At 39.2% G+C, this 13,085-nt stretch overlaps 1 protein-coding gene and 1 long non-coding RNA gene across 2 annotated transcripts in view; one reads left to right on the forward strand and one right to left on the reverse strand.

The window, feature by feature from the left end:
• LOC134527466 (gamma-aminobutyric acid type B receptor subunit 1) overlaps window positions 1–13,085 on the reverse strand; it is a 262,732-nt gene that overhangs the window by 69,322 nt on the left and 180,325 nt on the right. The window lies entirely within an intron of this gene.
• On the forward strand, window positions 3,385–7,580 carry LOC134527467 (uncharacterized). Its single transcript, XR_010074198.1, has 2 exons — window positions 3,385–3,929; window positions 5,839–7,580. It is a non-coding gene; the product is annotated as an uncharacterized LOC134527467 (long non-coding RNA).

Consider the following 13,085-nt stretch of genomic DNA (forward strand, 5'->3'; position numbering starts at 1 on the left):
AAATAAACACTGATATTTTATATTTAACTTATTTAAAGACAGGATGTCTACATGGAAGATTAATATGCTGTGCATTTGAATACTTGCCATTTAGGAAAAAGATTTTATTTTATTTTATTTTTTTAATCAAATAATTACCTATATGAAAGGGTGGTTAAGAGAAATGTAAATATGTGAGTAAAGAGATAAAAACTGTGATCTTGAAATGTTTTGTCACACTTGTGAAATGTGAGCTCAGAGTGAGCTAAAAAGCTGTGCAGGGCACTAGACTAGGTATAAGGCACCAACTTTGGACTGGCGTGAGGAGCACTGACTGCCAGCCAGTACAGATGCACGCAGCAGTAAAAAAAAACTTGTCATTGTGAAGAAACTAACCAACCAAACTGCATAAAAGTTTAAGGTTCTGTTCCTTAAGGTGCATAGCCTCCAGTGGTTAAGTTTTTAACATGGTAGTTACTATAATATGGCAGGAAAAAAAAATAGCAAATCTTTGTGATGGTAAATTCATTTTTTCACCTTTCATTATTACAGGATATTTGTTTCTCCAATTACTTTAGGTAGGTAATGAAACTATACAAAATGTGCAGTAAGGGTCAAATAACAAATCTACTTGTACTAAACATATGCATGCATGCACACATGCACGTGCATGCAAAGGCACACACACACACACACTCATTCACTCTCTCTTTCTCACTCGCACTCTCTTCTCTCTCCCCCCCCCCCTCCTTCTCACACCTCACAATTGTCTTGTTCCCGAGTGCTCCCATGAAAAGCACCTGGGATGCAGCTCCCGGCAAGCACAGCCATACGCAGTGGTGAAATTAACTTGCCATTGGGCTTTTATGGCGAATGCTAACAAACTGTAGAGTGCAAAATGTTTTATGACATTTTGTAATGTATAATTGTCAAACAATTAACATTTCAGCCATTTTAATGCACTAGCAAAAATAAAACAGAAAACAACACCAGTTTTTAAAGGTTTATCATATTTGGAAGTAAATTCATAGCTTTTTTTTCTGTAAATTATCCTAAGTAAGTAAGCACATGAAATATACATAAAGGAATTAATGTTAAATAGTCACCGAGTAAACATAATCAGCAATAACACATTATAGGTATTTATAGCATCAAAATGTCACAGAAAATATATATAATTTTTTACTTAGTAAAAGAATAAATAATAATGTTGATCAATAATTTGAACACCACCGTTTAATCAGTAATATTATAGTATTCAAAAATGACTATTTTTATAAGTTCGCAAATTGATTCATGAATATCAGACACATTTCTTATTACCATTTAAACTTTATATTGATTAAATTATTTCGATCTACAAAGATCCATTAATAATTCTAAATTATTAGTATGTAATATCTGAAATTTTAATTACAAAAATGTTACGGTATTCCATGATTGCATAATTATTCTATTAAAACATATTAGAAATTTTTTTAGTTACTTACACCTAAGTATTGTATAGCACTACAGCCATTTTAGCAATTAAAAAAGGTCATGTCACCAAAACTTTTCAAATTCAAATTATAGTACGTTACTGGTTTTAAATGTAGAACTCTCTTTTGAGAGGAAAGATGAAACAAAATGTAACCATGCAAGGAATTAATTAACTAATTAAGTCATATATAGGTTTAATTGAACAATAACATCTTGTTTTTAACAATGATATTATTATATACAAGAAAAGAGCCTTAGAAAATTATATGAGTCCTTGTGACACTTTACTGCAGTAAACATACATACATTTAAGAGTTTTAGCATAGGATTATCAGCACTGTGGCAAAGAATTTGTGCATTGCAGGTCACAAACAAAATAAAAAGTGTTAAATTTGTGTAGAATGAGAGCAAAACAGAATAATTTCTTATACAGTAGTAAAACTGCCAATATGAGTATTTGAACTTGCAGTATCTCATTGTTGTATCCACACCTAAATCACTGCACCAATAGTAGTACCTTCTGTACGGTAATTAAATTTAAATGCCACTACATTGTTAAAATTATATGTGTAAACATATTGAAACCCCTGGTTTTGTATTGTTCTGAAATTTAATTATTTGTTTAGTTACGTTTATTATTATTATTACTTAACCTGCAATTGGGCTTTCACCCGGTGGCAAGAACTCCCACTCACTCCCCTCTCCCCCCCCCCTCCTTCAACTTTCTCCTCAGCTCCCTCCCATCCCTGACCTCCACCATTTCCTCCCCCAGCCCATTCCACTCCCTCCCCGTCCTCACCAGGAAGGTGTTCCGCCCTCTCTCTGTCCGCCTCCACACCCTCTGGAGCTTACATCTGTGGTCTCTTCGTCCTCTGTACTCCCCTCTATGTACTTTGCTTCCCAATTGCCCCCATCCCCCTTCCCCCTTCAGCACCTTGAACATCCTGACCAACCTTTCCACTCTTCTTCTCCTCTGTAACGTTTCCCACCCCAACTCCTTAATCATTTCCGTTGGGCTATGCAGTTTCCCATCCTGCCCCTCCCTCCTTCTCCACATTCCCATCACCCACCTAGCCGCTCTGCGCTGCACCCCTTCCAGCTCCTTCACCTCAGTCACCAGGTAGGGGTCCCAGACCGCCGCCGCATACTCCAACATTGGCCTGACCAATGTGGAGTATGCCTTCTCCTTTGTCCTCCTCCCAGCTCCCTGCAGGGTCCTACCAAGCAACCCCAGCGCCTGCCTTCCCCTCCTGACCACCCCCTCTATGTGCTCCGCCCATCCTAGGTCATTTTTCAGTGTCACCCCCAGGTACTTATATCCTGCTGCCTCTCTTATCTCCTGCCCCTTCCAGTAATATACATTTCGTGTGACTTTCCTCCTCTTTGTAAATCTGACAACTTTTGTCTTACCAACATTCAAGGACATTCCATTTTTCTCCGTCCATTGCTCCAACCTTATCAAGTCCTCTGCTAAACATCCCCCTTCCCCCACAACCTCATACACTACACAGTCATCTGCAAATAGCCTCCATCTGGCTTTCATGCCCTCCCCCAGATCGTTTATCATAATTGTGAACAACAGAGGCCCCAGCACACTCCCCTGTGGCACCCCCGACGTCACTTCCCCCTCCTCGGAGCTTTCCTCACCCACTCTCACTCTTTGTCTTCTATTCCTCAGGAAATCACCCACCCAGTTTACCACCCTTCCATCCCTCACCAGCAACTCAACCTTTTCCATTAACCTCCGTTAATATTATTTGTATTTGTGGTATACTTATTTTTTGGCCATTTAGTTAATTTAGTTTTATAATTTTAAAATGTTAAATTCATATTTTTTTTGTAATCGGTGAACATTTTGGAAAAATGCCTAAAATTAATTAGTGTTAAGTTGGTATGACCTAAAATGGTCTAGAAGGTCGGCCAACATTCAGGTTTAGCCTAATTTATACCTATTGTATTTAGTGTGTTGTAATTATTTTTACAGTATTTTATTAAATTAATTTTTAGTTAGGTATTTCAATAACTTAATATTTTAGCATGGCTACCTTAGTAGTAGGTAGAAAACTGTAGACATGTGCTAGAACTATTTTCTTTAAAGTTTCTCTTCGCTGGAAGATAGTCACGTGTGATATCATGCGAGGTGGCGGTTACGGCAAGATTCTGTGGGCCAGCGCGCGAGATGGATAGCCGGTGCTCGTGCTCCGCAAAAAAAGTTTAACCAGGGTTACGCGAATGTGATGTTTTTTTCTGATAATGTCACACATATTGTGAAGTAACTGTGTACATATGTTTCTGAACAAGGATTGCCTAACATATCGGTGGTGTTCAAGCCCTACAAGTTCCTCAAGTTTCTGGATTTGTACCCTAAATACAGGGTGCTGCTGGTCATCGGGCACGCCCTGTGCTGCTGTAGTATGCTATAGTTTAAGCACACTTGAAGGAAGAATTCACTACATGCTACGGACTAGCAAGTAAGTGTTGGCCCATCCTATAAAAATACGCCCCTGTAAAACAGTACTGTTTCGCCGGTTTAACACAACAAATATTACGATGACAGCACCAACTCACTTGATGTTTTCAAGGAAGCAATTAATGGAGAAAGCTTTGGTTTGCCTTGGAATCGTGCGGCTGTAAATCAAATTTTTAGCCCCCCTAAACTAACATTTACGTGGATTTGTTTGCAAGTTGCTACCCTCATTCAGTGGACCTTTTTATGTTGTAGGTTTTTTTTTTAATATTTGATAGCGTACACAAAGATTCCGTACATACTCTTATGATATTGAATAATGTAAACCTGGGCTTTAATATAAATCAAAAAGTTATAAAAGATAGTCATAATTTATTTTAGGTCTGTTAATATTGTAACATATTTGTTTTTGGGGTATTTTGTTTGTGATGTTTTAATATTATTTTATAGTGGTTGCATGTAATAGTGTTTTTTTCCTAATCAACTCAAGGCCATGCATTATTTACTCTGGAAGATATGTTCAATAGCTTTTTTGATCTTTATAGTAAATTTTCAAAAAAATATTTTTTTTCTTAATTATTTTAATGCTACTTTCTATCTATACTCCTCAACTTTGCTGCTTAAAGGTTTACAGTTATAATTACTGTTTTTGGTGTAATTTTATTTGCACCCTTAAAGGTCCCTTGACGGTTGTGGCATCTAAATTTTTTGTTTATGTATGTGCCGTGGTTGTTTGACATAGCTCCCCGCAGGTAAAATATAATTAGGCACAGTGACTCATAAATGCCTGAAGAGTTTATAGATCTATCACGAATTCACAATTGAAACAAATAAGGAATATTTTTCAAGACAGCGGGACCGAAAGCTGTTTCTTTTGTGCCATGTGCGAGAGCGTGCGGAAACAAAAAAAAAAACTTGCAAGATGATTGTGAGGGAATGGCCACGTATATCAATGTTTAGTAAATGTTGATTTAATATTTGACCAATACTGCACATTTTACATTTTTTCATTACCTACCTACCTACATTTATTGGAAAAACAAATATCCTTTGATAATGAAATGCGAATAAATCACTTTACAAACCTAAAAAATGCTTCGTAATGTTATTTTTTTCTGCCATATTATAATGACTAAAGTGTTAATAACTTAACCAGTAAAGGATATACACCTTAAGTAATAGAACCTTTAAGTTATGTGCAGTTTGGTTTCTTAGTTTCTTCACAATGAATTTATTTTACTATTGCTTACAGCTGCGTTGGCCAGGAGTCGGTGTCCCTTCTTGCGCGAGACAAAAGATGGCAGCCGTTATTTAGTCTTTGTAGTATGTAGCCTTAAAGATGAGTGATTGAAGTGCAGTGATATATCATGTATCTGTAAGGCACTTTAAAGAGTGGGTACAATCGCACACCATTTTTGGTCTGGTGCAAAAAGGAATGCCTACTCCCAGTTAATGCTCTAGTAGGCAGCAATAAAATAACATAATTGTAAAGAAGCAAACAAACCCAAATGCATAAATTTTTAAGCTTCTGCGGAACCCCAAAACACTAGACGATTCTGAGCGAACAGCTATACCCACCAATTATAGAGTAATCAGTTTGCAGTATGCATTTTAATGAGCCTTTAAGCTGGAATCACAATGCCACGAAGGGCCCAACATTCTCAGTAACCAATGAAAGACAAGGTCGCCATGATGTCAACCTGACAAAATATGTGTTCCGACGGCCCTCATGAAATCGATTCTATTTCTATGTGTCGTGCCGTACGATGGAATTACAAACGGAAACATTAGAAAACTAAACTTCAAAAATATTTGCCTACTTGGTGAATCTTAATGATGAAAAATGAAATTTAATTTTATGTGTGCGTACACTTTCAAATTTATAGTGTGTCTTTATCTGTTTATTGTCTCAGGCCCGTCTCCGACAGAGGGGTGGAGATGTGGTATAAGTCATTCTGCCACTTTGCTGATGATTGGATGGTTGCTTGCCCAGCACCAGCTCTGTGGAATGAGTATCCTCTAACTCTGAGCCGAAAGTGGACCGAGGACATCATCTGCGCTGAAAACTCTGCAGCGAAAAATTAGTGAATTACTGGTTGGTCCACGTGTTGGAGACCTGTGGACACACCCCTAAGCATGCCTTTTGCACACACGTGTGTATGACAAAGCAAATTGGAGGGCAGGCGGACGAAGCCGTAAATGAATACTTACAGTTCAGTGGCAGTGCAGTTAGTCTTTTTATTATAACACAGGGCACTAAGAAGTGACGTTACATTACACACACACATGATACAAAAGAGAAAAAACAGTAAAACAGAAATACCTAACAAAGATTTGTAATGGAGCACCTCACGCATGTGTTTGGCCTTGGCGGTGGCCCGGACGGGACTGGAGACCAGGACACTGAGACGCCACTTCCGCGCGCACAGAGTGGAAGTTACAATACAAACACTACTGCAGCATGCTGCGGACAGTACTGGGACCCGGGCTTTAAGGGAATGGTTCACGATTTTTGCAAACCAGCATGTTATTTTATCCAAATTGGGCCAGCATGATTTAAGTTATAGATATATCAAATTATATCTATAAAGAGGAAAGTTCAATATATTTTTAGAGATATTATTTAACGCCATAAAATTTTTACAAAATTAAATTTAAATGTTTACAATCAGACGTTTTTAAAGGTCTAGTTCCTTCAGTATTACCAGGACTCTACAAGCAATAAAAATATAAATATATATACATAATTATATTTCTAACGTATCTTCAGAATTTGGGGCACCAACCTATTGACGACAGTCGTCGTACCCTCCCAGATACAGAGGCCGTACCTGGCCACCGACGCGGGCCTGAGGGAGTCTGTTTTTCCCCAGTGAACTATCAGTGTAGTGCATCGGCCAGGGACGCACCCGCGTGCGCCCTAGCATGCCAGTGGGCCATTGTTAGTGTGTAAATGATTCTGTGTTGTATATATTTTTTCCAAATGACCGTGACTTTTTAATAAGTGTATAAATAATGTATTAATTATTGTGTAAATAATCTTGTAATTTTCGCAAATGTCTCGCAGTGTCAATATGTAATCGCGGCCTGGCGCTCGTCCGCGTCGCGAGGGGTGGCGCTCTCCCACGCCGGCCAATTTCTCCTCCCCTCCCCTGCAGCCCGCGCGCGACGGCCCGCGGGCGGGCGGGGAAGGGCAGTAGTACTCAGGACTCGTTCAGCGGCGGACGTGCACGCCGCTCCGCGCTGATCGCAAGGCGCGCCTACCGAGCTTGCGGTCCGGCGACAGCGCCACTGTACGGGTTTTGCGGCAGCTGAGCTGCCCTCGTTGTGCCGCTCACACGGTTGAGCGTACGAGTTACGTTACGAGTCGGACCTTGTAGGACGCGTAAGCATAGTTACGCACCGCCGAACTGTCACCGTCGTTACGAGTCTATCCGTAAAGAACCGCGCACGTGTCACGCGCCTTTGAGGAGCAATTAGCAATCAGCAACTTTGTTACGTGGGAGGATTTCTAGTTCGTATGGAGACGAGTGGGTTGCACGAGACGGTCTTCGGGAGTCCGGGTCTTCGTGTGAGGGGCGCACACCCCGCGACGGATCCGCCAGGCCGCGGCAAGCTCTCAGGATTGCAATAAAGGGGCTCGTGGAACTGTTAACATCGAGTGGTCCTTTAAGAGAACTGCCTATCATTCTGCCTCACCTCCTCTCCCTCCCTCCAGGTCCCATATTCCCCGGTCCCGGCCACGTTGGCCTGGACCCACACCTCTCCGACGAGAGCAGTACGGGCACAACAGGAATTTCTAGTAAACGGGGAAATAGGGACCAGAAGCCGAGGGACGTCACTATATAGTCACACTTTTGATTACTTTTTGTACATTCTTTTATATTTAATTTTTAAGAGTTTAAAATGAAAAGTTACTAGTGAATATATTTTTTTTTATGATGTTTTGATGCATAAATTTGTATAATTCTGTGTCTTAATTACTTAAAGGAGTAATGTCATCTCTTGACTTTGGTGAGACAAAAATTTAAATCAGAACATACATGCTGAATAAGCAAAAACAAACACGTCCTCGTATACTACAAGGTTAACGGATAGTAAGTTGTCATTACCGCCAACAGAGTAGAGGTGGGTCGAAAAGTATCATCCTGATACTTTGGCACTGATACGCGCCTGTATCAGGAACGGCAAACGAGTACACTTGAAAAGTATCAAGTACTTTAGTATCAGTTCAGAATTCGCCTGGAACAACACCACGGCCAATGTGCGCAGAACCCGATCGCAGATGACGGTCACTTGGGCGGAGCTTGTGAAAGGGGAGGGAGCAGGAACGACGAATAAGGGATAAAGAAGGGAAATAATGTAGGGGAGGAAGCGCAGGGGAAGGCGTTAAAGGAGAGGCGCAAAGCGAAATTGTTACGAGTCGTTTGGTTATTGTCCCACATCAAAGTACGCTCAGTGCGCAGTGCGTGCACAGTCTCGTTCAATAATAAAACTAATGAAATTTTAATATTAAAAAGTACATTAATACAAGATATAATATTTATATTTGTGCACCTAACAGCTATGAAAATGCAAATAAATTCTCAGTTGACACTAATAACAGATGTAATCAACATTAGGACTTTTTTTTTCCGAAAACAATTAGTAACTAGTATTTTCATACATTAAAAGATTACGATTTTATCAAAAATTAAAAATAAAAAAAACAGATACGTACATTAGTGAGCATACTATATCAATGTTTACGTTTCAAATGTTTCTTCAGATTAGTCGATGATGATTTATAAGTCAGTTTTTGTTTACACAAATTACAATTAGCAAACTCATTATTTTCCGTAAAAAAATTCCACACAAATGAAGTCTTTTTCCTGCACTTATCCATTCCTTATTTCACTATAAAGATACTAACTACAAAGCATGACAGCCCGCAACAATGATGTACATGGTGGTAATTAATACATGGCCAGGACGAACTGCAGTGAATGTTGAACTGATTGATACTGGCTGTATCAGGCGGGCATGAGAGTAACAGAGGTAGAGAATTACCGGGCGTGATAAATCATGTATCAGAAACACCGATACCTTTTTACGCTGGTGATGACGGCACGGAGGATGTGTACCCTGTAACGAGAATGCTGATACCTTGTCGCTTCCTGGGACCGCTACTGCTCTGATACAAAAGTATCAGATACTTGTAACTAGGTACATTACTGTATCAGTATCAGGTTGGAACAGATACCGAAAATTGCTGTAACAACCCACCTCTACAACAGAGTGCAGTGCAATGCTCGCTCGTCGCGTCGCTCGCTGGTGTGCGCAAGTGCAGCGTTGCCATGCTGTCGATAATTTGTAGTTTGCAATCGCTCTAAGTGACGACAATGCGCGCAATTAGTTCGTTTTTTCGCGACGGGCAAAGGAAAACTTTCTTACCGCAGTCGTAAGCTATAAAAAAATATATTTGCCAATGTCTTCATACTGGAGAAGACAGAAAACGAATTACATATCTGCAAATTTATCGATAGTAGAAAACAAACCAAATGCACAAGAACGTAAACTACAGATAATTTCATCACAATGAGTACTTTTATTGAATTAAATTGGACTTAACGACTAACACATGTATTAATTAGCATTATTGAATTTTATTTGTAAAAAAAAAAACTATTGAAAAGCTACATTCTGAATGACTGTGACATACAATCAATCACGAGTAAATATATATAAGAAAAAGAGGTACATTCGCTTCCCCCCCGCCCTCCTTCTTCAAAGATAAAAACTATGAGCGGTGGTTGTGCACAATAATGTGTTTTGCACATGTGGTCAGAAATACTTTCACTGGTATCAATGGCATAATATCCAGCTTAAAACATGAGTGGGGTAGGGCATTTTCTGGAATTCAACATCTTTCATGGGGAAAAGGGTTATGGTGTCATACTGGTTTGGCATATACTTAATTTACGATCATTGCGTTAGTATACACGTTTTTTATAGACAACTATAACTTTGAGGATACCTTCAATATTAGATGTTGCTATTCCTGATGTACTACCTTAAATGATTTATTTACCCTCATTAACTTTGACAAATTAAGTTTACCTAATTATATTAGTTCTAACCGTTTTCGCATGCTACATGTGTTATGTGTTGCCAAAGGAAGCATTTATTTCTGATCTTGTAATTGTATTATTTATTTGAACTAGTACTATATAGGCCTACTACTATAAAGGCATTTAATTGCAATGTATTCACTATGCTCGTATTTCAAGAATACTGGAAATATTACAGTACAAATTCTTGTTCTTCAGCTTTCAAAATCATTGAATATATATTCAATGGCACGTGCCACCCCCATCTCAAATGCTTAAAAATCCACAAGGAGTTTAATACGGTCCCGCTAATATTAAATTCGTTACAACCCTTGTTCACTCCCCCCCCCCCCCCCCCCCCCTGTCACAAATTTTTTAGTGCTTTATATACTGCATTTTATAAACGCATTTGGCTTGGAAAGATTTGCCGACAACCATAGTATAATTTATCATGTCAATGTAGTCGTGATAATGTGATCCTACGCTGTTAAATATGTCTTGCTGGAACACTGTAACATTTTTTGTCGTTGCATTGTGACTCGAGCTATACTTTCTCATTCCAATGCATGTAATCTGCTATTAGTGCTGTCCTTGTTTCGGTGTGTTTAGTTACTAGATATACCTTTAGAGCACAAACATTTTAGACAGAAATTAATGTAATAATTGTTTTTAATATACCTACTTAACATTTTGTGAAGAAAAATTGGAATAAAAATTTTGGAAATATATTTTCTTGAATTTCATCGAGAGCACCGTATATTAAATTCTTTCTTATAAGGAAATTATATAATGACGCCATCTTGGTTTCAGTAATTTTTATCTTCAAATCATTATATACCTATAATTTAATATTGAAAATGTTGGCCCTATTTGACTGTAGCAAATAATTAATGGGATGCTTGTTATTAATGATGACCTATGTTTCAAATAGTTTTCTTGTCTGAATTATTAATTGGTGTTTATATTTGATATCTCTTTAAGAATGTGTACATCTGTATTAAGTGTTAAAACACTATTTTTGGTGGTAGTATATAAATGAGGTTTTGATGCCAGGTTTAATGTTGTGGATTCGGGAGCGGGTTCGCTATATTGGATTTGTGATTTCACTGCGGCCAAATTCATCTCAAAAGTTCTCAAAATGACTAAAAAATTCGCCTACTTCTAAGGAAAAATTCCTATACCTATTTAAGCCAAATTATCCACATTTTCCTAAAAAAAAAAAAAAAAAAAATTAAAAATCCGGAGGAGCAAATGTTTCCAAAAATGCTTAAATTTCCTATAATAAATAAATTTAAAAAATTTATTCAAACCTCTGGGATAACCATCATGAATGGAAAAAAGGTCCAAATCTGGAGCTTAGAATTTTTTCAGATCATTTTCGCTTTTATCGAAGCCATTTCATTATATAGTTTTAGATTTCAGTATGTTAATTAAATGATTCAATGGTCGATTTAACAGCTCTGTAGAGCGAATTCTAGCGGTGAATATGGAAACTACATACGATTCGAGTCAAGAAATTTAGTTGCAAACACAATTTACATCTATGTATATTTATTACGCTCGGCATTACTTTAAAAAATTCTATGTTAAATTTCGTGTCCGAATTTCGTATTATATGCGTATTTGTAACATGATAACTCTTGAATTTTCCAGTTACCGAGGCTAGATGTTATACATCTCTGGCGAGTACTGAAAGACTTGACGTCGACCCAAGTGTCTCGTCTCCTCATTAAGACCCTTATGCTGCACCAACCCCTGATCCACCCTGCCCCATGCAGAATGTTGAAGGTTATTGTGTTTATTTGTTTAATACAACATTACAATGGGACAACATGAACATACCTATATGTAATGAACTCTAGTGTTATTTATGTAATATTTTGTTTGTAATAATAATTAGATGTTTTTTATAAATATGTCGAATATTTGTATAACATTGTCCACCGGGCGACGAAGCCGAAGCCAACACCCGGAAGCACCCGAGCGCTGCGCATGTCGCGAGGTGTGTGTGTGGGGGGGGGGGGGGGAACGGGCGGACGAGTGGCAACGCGCGGCAGGGGGGCAGTGGGCATATGGCGAGAGGACGACGCGGACGTGCGCAGATGGCCGCGTCGGAGAGCAGAGACTGGTGAGACCAAGCATGATAAGTGGGAAGTCCAGCGAACTACTTAGCACAATCAGGGATCTATTCGTCAGGCCCAAGTGACGAGTGGCAGCTGAGACAAGATCAGAACCTGCGAGACGTACGCGAGTAGACTGTGCCGAGGGCGACGTAGAGTCAGGATTACATGTGGTACTTCGCGAATCATATCTGTAAATATTCATAATTGTAAATAAGGGTTTCAGTGTCAAGACATTGTGTGTACCATCGGACGTGTCATCACAGCAGCTTGACGGACATAACGCCTCAGTCGCCAACATCTTAACATAACTTCATCCCGACCATCAACGAGAGGGGGTAATTGCTAGTCTATCTTACGAACGTATCACTAGACCACAGGGGCAGCCCGCACTAGGCGCCTGCCCACCGAAACACGTGCAGCCGAGCATCACTCCGCAGGTGCACGGGTGTTGTGCCTCAGGCAGCCCCATGTAAAGAGACTGTGTGAGGAACTAATTATAAGAAAATCTATACCGGAATCTACAGACTCACTAACCTTTATTTGGTGGTATTTTCCATATTTTCATACTTAAATTTACAGTTGAAAATGGTTTAATGACGGTATTCCAAGACATTCGGGTAAGGTAGCGAATAATCTGTACCTTGTTGGGATACAACTATAATCTAACTCGCAGACTGTATTTTAGAATGTGCCTAAACCCAATCCCTGTTTGGTAATGAAAAAAAACAAACTATTTTGGTAAACTATGCCTTGTACGAGGCAAGAATATATTTCAATGCATTGACGTCATCCGCCAGTGCTCCCTCTGGTTCGCACAGGCCGTTATGTCACAACAACACTTACTCTTAAGTGCATCGAACACGCCCGAGCGTGATGTCCGCCGAGTGAGTGAAAGTGCACCGCGACGAACACCAAGTCGATTACAGCGCCTGGCCGGGTGTGGCAATG

The sequence above is a fragment of the Bacillus rossius genome, chromosome 1, assembly GCF_032445375.1.
Source record: "Bacillus rossius redtenbacheri isolate Brsri chromosome 1, Brsri_v3, whole genome shotgun sequence".
Classification (NCBI taxonomy): domain Eukaryota; kingdom Metazoa; phylum Arthropoda; class Insecta; order Phasmatodea; family Bacillidae; genus Bacillus; species Bacillus rossius.